This window comes from Meleagris gallopavo, unplaced genomic scaffold, assembly GCF_000146605.3.
Source record: "Meleagris gallopavo isolate NT-WF06-2002-E0010 breed Aviagen turkey brand Nicholas breeding stock unplaced genomic scaffold, Turkey_5.1 ChrUn_random_7180001842676, whole genome shotgun sequence".
Classification (NCBI taxonomy): domain Eukaryota; kingdom Metazoa; phylum Chordata; class Aves; order Galliformes; family Phasianidae; genus Meleagris; species Meleagris gallopavo.
The window spans coordinates 1,390-8,166 of record NW_011111545.1 but is presented as its reverse complement, the minus strand read 5'-3'; the positions used below and the strand labels follow the sequence as shown (position 1 = coordinate 8,166).

General features: G+C 37.6%; 1 long non-coding RNA gene across 1 annotated transcript; it reads right to left on the bottom strand.

Moving 5' to 3' along the window:
• Positions 1-41: 41 nt before the first annotated feature.
• Positions 42-5,295, bottom strand: LOC104915675. Its single transcript, XR_796426.3, has 3 exons — positions 5,030-5,295; positions 2,649-2,716; positions 42-1,402 (listed from the first exon to the last, which is right to left on the bottom strand). It is a non-coding gene; the product is annotated as an uncharacterized LOC104915675 (long non-coding RNA).
• Between the last annotated feature and the right edge of the window lie 1,482 nt (positions 5,296-6,777).

The following is a 6,777-nucleotide window of genomic DNA, read 5'->3' as shown; positions in this document are numbered from 1 at the left end:
AAATAGAAAAAAAAGATTTCATTCACAACTTTCCATCAGCAGGCAGATGTCCAGCTACATCCCGTAAAGCAGGACCTCAGCACACATAACAGTTACTTGGGAAGAGAAATGCCAAAAGCACAGAAAATCCTGCTTCTTTCTCTTTCTCCATGAATTTTTAGTGCTGACCATGATGTCATATGGTATGGAATACTCCTTTAGTCAGTTTGGGTCAGCTGTTGTGGTTGTTTCCAACTTCTTGCATACCTCCAGTCTACTTGCTTGGGAAAGGAGGACAGGGACAGAAGGGAAAGAGGAAAGAGAGCAAGCACTGTTGAGCCAAGATGCCAGTGAGTTATCAACATAAATCTAAAACACAGCACCATATTGGCTGCTAGAAAGACAATTAACTTCATCCCAGCCAGAGCCAGCACAACCTCCACCCTTTATTCCATACATTTGTGTCATGCTCAGGTCACACACTATCCAATACATCCTCATTAATTACCACCTCATCTTAGTTTCAGCTGGGAGAATGTTGTTTTTCTTCATAGTGACTGTTTTTATCTTAAAACAAAAATAGCATCACACGGATGTTTTGTGGTACTGTGATTTTTGTTGCCAGTATTCCACATCAGAACATCATGAAAAAACAATGGGAGTTAAAGAGTTAATATTCTGGTTCCGTGGACTTCCTTTTACGGGCATTTCGGGTATTTGGTTGGGAGAGGAGGAGCGGAGTGGCATTCCCGGAGGACATGGCGGCAGAGGAAGAGAGGTGGAGGTTCCTGTCAGGATACTGGCCTGTCCTCCCGTTCTCTCTCTCGGTTTGCCGCGGTGAAAAGCACGTGCTTCCCCTGCAGTCTACTAGAGTAAGACTACGTCTACTATTTTCTCATTTTGGATACTGTCTTTGAAACAAATGTCTGAGTTTATCTGTTCTCATAGCATGAAGATATGGTTGCATCACACTCTACAAATATCTACTAGTATGGTCATTAATTCATCAGTTATTTTAACAGACTATTTCTGTTGTTCATACTACCAGATTCAAAATCTTCATGGTATGCACTAAATCATTCACACAAGTTCCTAGATTACTCCCTGTACAGACAGACTTTATGCTACTGCTCTAAATTAACTTCCTGTGTAGCTCCAACTGAAGAGGATAGGACAAACTGCAGGAACAAGGCCTCCTTGCTGATGAAGACACTCAGGTCACACATCAGGCTTTGTACAAGAAAACAGCAACAGATTTTTGCATGTATTAAACAGGAACATTGAAATGTATTGAAAATGCAGTTCTAGGCTGTTCTATGTAAAATTATATTCACCTTAGCTCCAAATTCAACCAGATTTGCTAAATTCTGCACAGACTTGGCAACCAGCGTCAGCGTTCTTGCAGCAGTAGGGGAAGGGGAATCTGAGAGGAATAGAAAGCAGAGAGTTACTGACCATTTCATTTAAAACTGCCACCAGTCACATGAAAATTAAGTTCTACAATTTTATTTTAAAATGGAATTAATTAATTTGAATTTTGTAACAGAACTACATGTGGAAAATCTCATGGTCAAGTAAACTTTTTGCTTTATTTTAGTAATCATGTCCACAGAAAAATATTAATAGGTATATCTGACTTTCAGTGCTAGTTGCTTATAGAACAAAGTAAACAAGTGTTCCTCAGAATCTTTAGGTTAATAGGCATACTAGCTATTGGATCTGTAAGACTTCAACTATATATATGTTTAAAAGGCCCAGAGACATTTCTAGGTGTTTAAGCCAACTGTCATGGAAGAATTTGTGTCCTAACCATTATAGTTTCACAACAGAGGCCCAGGTCAGTTGCGTCAGATGTGGTTCCCTAATGCATGCCAACAGCAAATCACATCTAAGAACTGTTTCGGAGAATGCCGTTCGATATCAGCCAGAACTATACTGCAGATCAGTATAGCAATTTCACAACGGTATTCTAGAAAACAGGAATGGTCACTGTCACTGTTTTATTTATTGATATAGAGGCATTCTAGAAAGAGAGCATCAAAAAATGGCTAACACTTTTTTTATTCAACTATTCAACACTTTTAACGTTTGCTTTAATAGTTCTGATTGGCTTGCCTAAGTATGGCCTTTAGTCAAACAAGATTACTATCTCAAGCCCACACAATCCATCCTTCTTAAATGCTATCCCTCTCATCTTTAAGTACAGTCAGTCTCAAATGAGGAATCCTGATGACTCAAAGTAGAGACTTCTTCAGCTTCTAGAAGTTATTTAAACAAAAATTTCAGACAAATTATTCAAGCATAATTTTTAGGTGCATAAATGTATTCCAGGCTCTGCAGGCATTTTCAACTTTATAGATCTTGTTCATCTAAGAGATGCATTTATTGTTTTTTGTTTTTTTCACTCCTGGAATATATTACACACTGCTAGAGCTCAACATTATATTATTTAAACACCAATAAAGCATGCTTTGGGAATAAACTCTGTCTAACCTTTGAGGGTAAAAACCATGTGCTGGTTCCTTTGGTGAGAAAGTCAATCAATTGATAAGGATAACGTGACTTTGGACATGGTGTTCAAAAGACTTCATATTTTGTTAAATTAGGCACTAAAGTAAGTTTCAGTATAATACTACTTAAAGCATGAATTCAATCTGAAGCATAATCACCTGAGATGATATTAAACATCCTTGGATTCAGTATAGCAGGACAAATCAGTCGAAGAAAAACAAAGCCACTGAAATTGGAAGAAAATTGCATTCTGTTCAATAATGAAGATAAAGAATAATGTAAAATTATGTAGCCTTTAAGCATTTAAGTCAGTGTGAAAACCTTTCTGAGATATGTGACAATCAATCAGCCAGCACCCTGTAAATATGCATGTTAATTAATAATTTCTTGTTATGATTTAAACTGTGAGAAAAACTGAAATAAAAACGGACATACTGATTTCCCAATTAAGGTGAACCTCTGAAACCACTTGGGAAAAGCTTAACTGTAAAGCCATACTGAAGTCTGTAGGCTAAGACTGCACTGGCTTTAAGGAGGAGCACTTGGTCTCAGAAGTGATGCATGTAGCAGTAGGGTTAATATATCTTCTGTCTAAGACATTTGAATTCTAATATATTGTGTTATAGAAGTTTCCCATTTCTCCGAGAACTATGGATTACAGGCTGACAAAAGAGTCAGTGTGAAACAAAAAATATTTTTTGTGGGATAAACTTGAAACTACAAGGAAATAAATAATTTTGAAGTCGTGGCACATACACAAATTTCTCTTTTAGATGACCTGAAGTGGAAGACAACTGGGATATGAACCTAAGACGGATCTTGCAGATACAGAAAATTTGGTGCTTCTTACAGTGTTCAAGCTAAATTAAGAATGAGTCAATACCTACATATGGGTTTTTACAACCAGACACCACTTATTGAATGATATAGAAGGGAAGATACCCAGACACTTACAAACTGCCCACCTGTCCCTGAATACTTAAGCATTCTTGGATCAAAATCAGTGCAATAAAGCGTAATATTCTTCACTGGAGGCTGCAAAAAATTATACTCCATAGACAAGTCAGAAGTGTTCATTTATGAAGGCTAAGGTGATGTGAAAAGGGCTCAGAATTTATAACATCCAGCAGAAATCCCAGGAAAACTATGAATGAAAAATTTACCAATTTAAGGAAAGCCATACTGCAGTTCCTGTAGGTAGGAAAGAACAGAGAGATGTGGTATTTGCTTCTAAGTTCTGTATTTTTGCAATAGGCTAGCCCCAACATCTCTGATAAGAGTAGCCTCAATTTGAAGGCAAACCCTATCCCAAGGATGCCAGTACTTAGGGACATGGTTTAGTGGGCAATATTGGTAGTAGGTGGATGGTCGGACTAAATGATCTTAGAGGTCTTTTCAAACCTTAATGATTCTATGATTCTATGACATAAGTCAAAGTGATAAACAAGAGCTAAAGACCAATCATCTGGTATATTGTTCAATGAAAGATTAACCAGTAAATCATATCAGTAACAGATATAATAATAATAAAATAAAGTGAATGTAGAAGAGATGAATCACTGATATCCTTAAACTTCCAGTTTTAGAAAGAGAGTATCAAGATTAAGAAAGACAGTCATTTAGAAAGACAATGTCAAGATCTCATTTTTGTCAAAGATTTTTGTTCGGCCTGCACTGGTTGGCAATTGACAGTGTTAAAGGAAGAACTAATTATTCAATTGGTTTATGAACACAAACTGAAGTTTTTGTACTCAGTGACAGTTTGGAGGAGCCAGGTTCAGTAGTCTGCAACATGTTTACAAAGGTTCTAGAATGTTTCAACATGATTGGGTTGGAGCAGAGAAATGAAACAAAACTGAGACACCATAGAATTACATGTTTTCAGAAATGAACACTCCGTTGATTCTGAGTGATCAACACTGGGAGTCTCTACTGATGTAGAGAGCTATATATATATTCCAGTGCAGACAGTACATCAGTGAAATCTAATGACAGTCCAATAATCTTTTTGAGAAGATATTAGTTTCCTTATGTTGGTTTTGCATTTCAAAGGACATTCATCTTAACGTGTAAGATGCACTACACAGGAGTTCCTGAATAAGGCATAGTCCTCCCAGATTGCATATGACAGGAATATAATCTCGAGAGATCACTGATCTCTAGAGGTATTAAAAAGGTTAATTATCACTTTAAGTTTTTCTCTTTCTCAACATAAAAAAGGAAATTAATATTTTAGAATAGTCTGCAAAACAACAAATAAAAGTCAGTTCAAAGTTAAAGCTATTAGGTAAAGCTATACTGAACTCTATAATACATCTCTAGAAAAGGCTGTAACAGCATGACTAAATCTGGTGAGCTCTCAAACATTAATTGGGATATCATGCCTCAGTACCATAATGATCTTAAATATTGTTGTAACCTATATAAGCACTATTAAGCTTTGGCATGGAAAGAAAAATACATAAACACACTGAAGTATGACAATAATGAGATATTAAAAGAAAATTTTCAACATAGAACAAAATGAAAAGTAACATACCTAACAACTCTTGTTCTCATATTGGTATTAGATGGCCACTTGCTTTGAACAGACTTCTGCAAACATCCGTAAATATATCTCAACGTCCTGTAAAAATAATAGCTAATTACTCATTCTGTTAAAAATTTCACAGAATCAAAAAAGCTGGTCAGAAAGGATATAGTCCTACCTCCAGCTTAATGCAGGACTATTATCAGTGCTAGATTTATTATTCAGACATAAGCTTTAAATTAACTTAAAATCTGTTATAACAGTACATATACAAATGGCAAGGAGTCCTTGACTAATACACAATTCTATATGTGCAAGTAAAATTCTGATTTATCCTATGTGCACTGAAATGCTTTGTTTCTTATTTCTTAAATATTCCTCTCCTTTCAAAAATGAGAGCACTCTGGTGTATTTCAGAAGATGTTGAGATACACCACTGTCATGGTTTTACAATTTTTTGTTAACCATATTCCACATCATAACATCACGTAGTGCACTGGGAGTTAAAGAGTTAATACTCCAGTTCCAGGTACCTGTCCCAGAGAGAACAACTACATACGGTTGAGGACTGTTCGCTGTTCTGTTACTTTTTCCGCTTCAGAGGGTAAAAGATAAAAGCATGCAAATCACTTTCCCTGCCCCATTTTTGCCATCCAGCTTGTCTCTGTTGTGGGTGCCTTCTTGTCACAGCATCAGAGTAAGGCCTTTGGCTTTCGGACACACTCTCTCCTGTAATTGATTTATTAGCTTCAATTCCAATTATATTGTATTATAATATTGTATTACAGTGTGTTATCTTGCATTCCAAAATCTTACTCAGTAAATTAGTTTGTTTCTCCTCAGATTGTAGCCACTGTTTTGTTTTTAGCCCCATCTCTCTACCCCTTTCCCTTTTTTTCCCTTTTCCCTTTCTCGGGGGCATGGATCCATGGGTCCCTCCACACCGCTAGTCATGGCACCGGGCCAAACCAGCCCAAAACCGCTGACATTCTTGGTGGAGAATGCAGGCATAGGTCGCTTTTTTGGCTTTTAGAACAAATCCCCAGTGTTATGGAATTTTACTCCGGAACACCTGCAAGATCCTGAGAATCTAAGCCAGTATTTAAGACGGATGTTGTGGCTCAGGTAGATCTGAGGAGGCACAAAGTATTTGGGGACTAGCTTATGCTTATTGGGCCTTATTCAATACTATCTCAGAGAGGGAGAGGTTTTCTGAAATTGAGAGTCTCCACACCGAAAGGGAGAGCTTCCAGGAGACAGTCAAAACTAAAAAGGAGAGTACCCGAGCTGAAAGGGAGAATCTCCGTGCCAAGAGGGAGAGTTTCCAGGAGAGAGTCTGAGCTGAGACAGAGAATCTCCAGGTTCAGAACGAGTCTTCTTGCTGAGAAACAGAGTCTCCAAGTTGAAAAAGAGAGCTTCCAGGAGACAGTCCAAACAGAGATGTACCGCCTCCCATTGCTTTCAGCATAGTTTTTAACAACCCATTGTATCGTACAATTTTACCAGAGGCTGGTGCATGGTAGGGAATATGGTAAATCCACTCAATGCCATGATCTTTGGCCCAAGTATTTGCAAGAGAATTTTTGAAATGAGTCCCATTATCTGACTCAATTCTTTCTGGGGTGCCATGTCGCCACAGGACTTGTTTCTCAAGACCTAATATGGTATTTCAGGCAGTAGCATGGGGTACTGCATATGTTTCAAGCCACCCAGTGGTTGCCTCCACCGTAGTAAGCACATAACATTTACCACTGCGA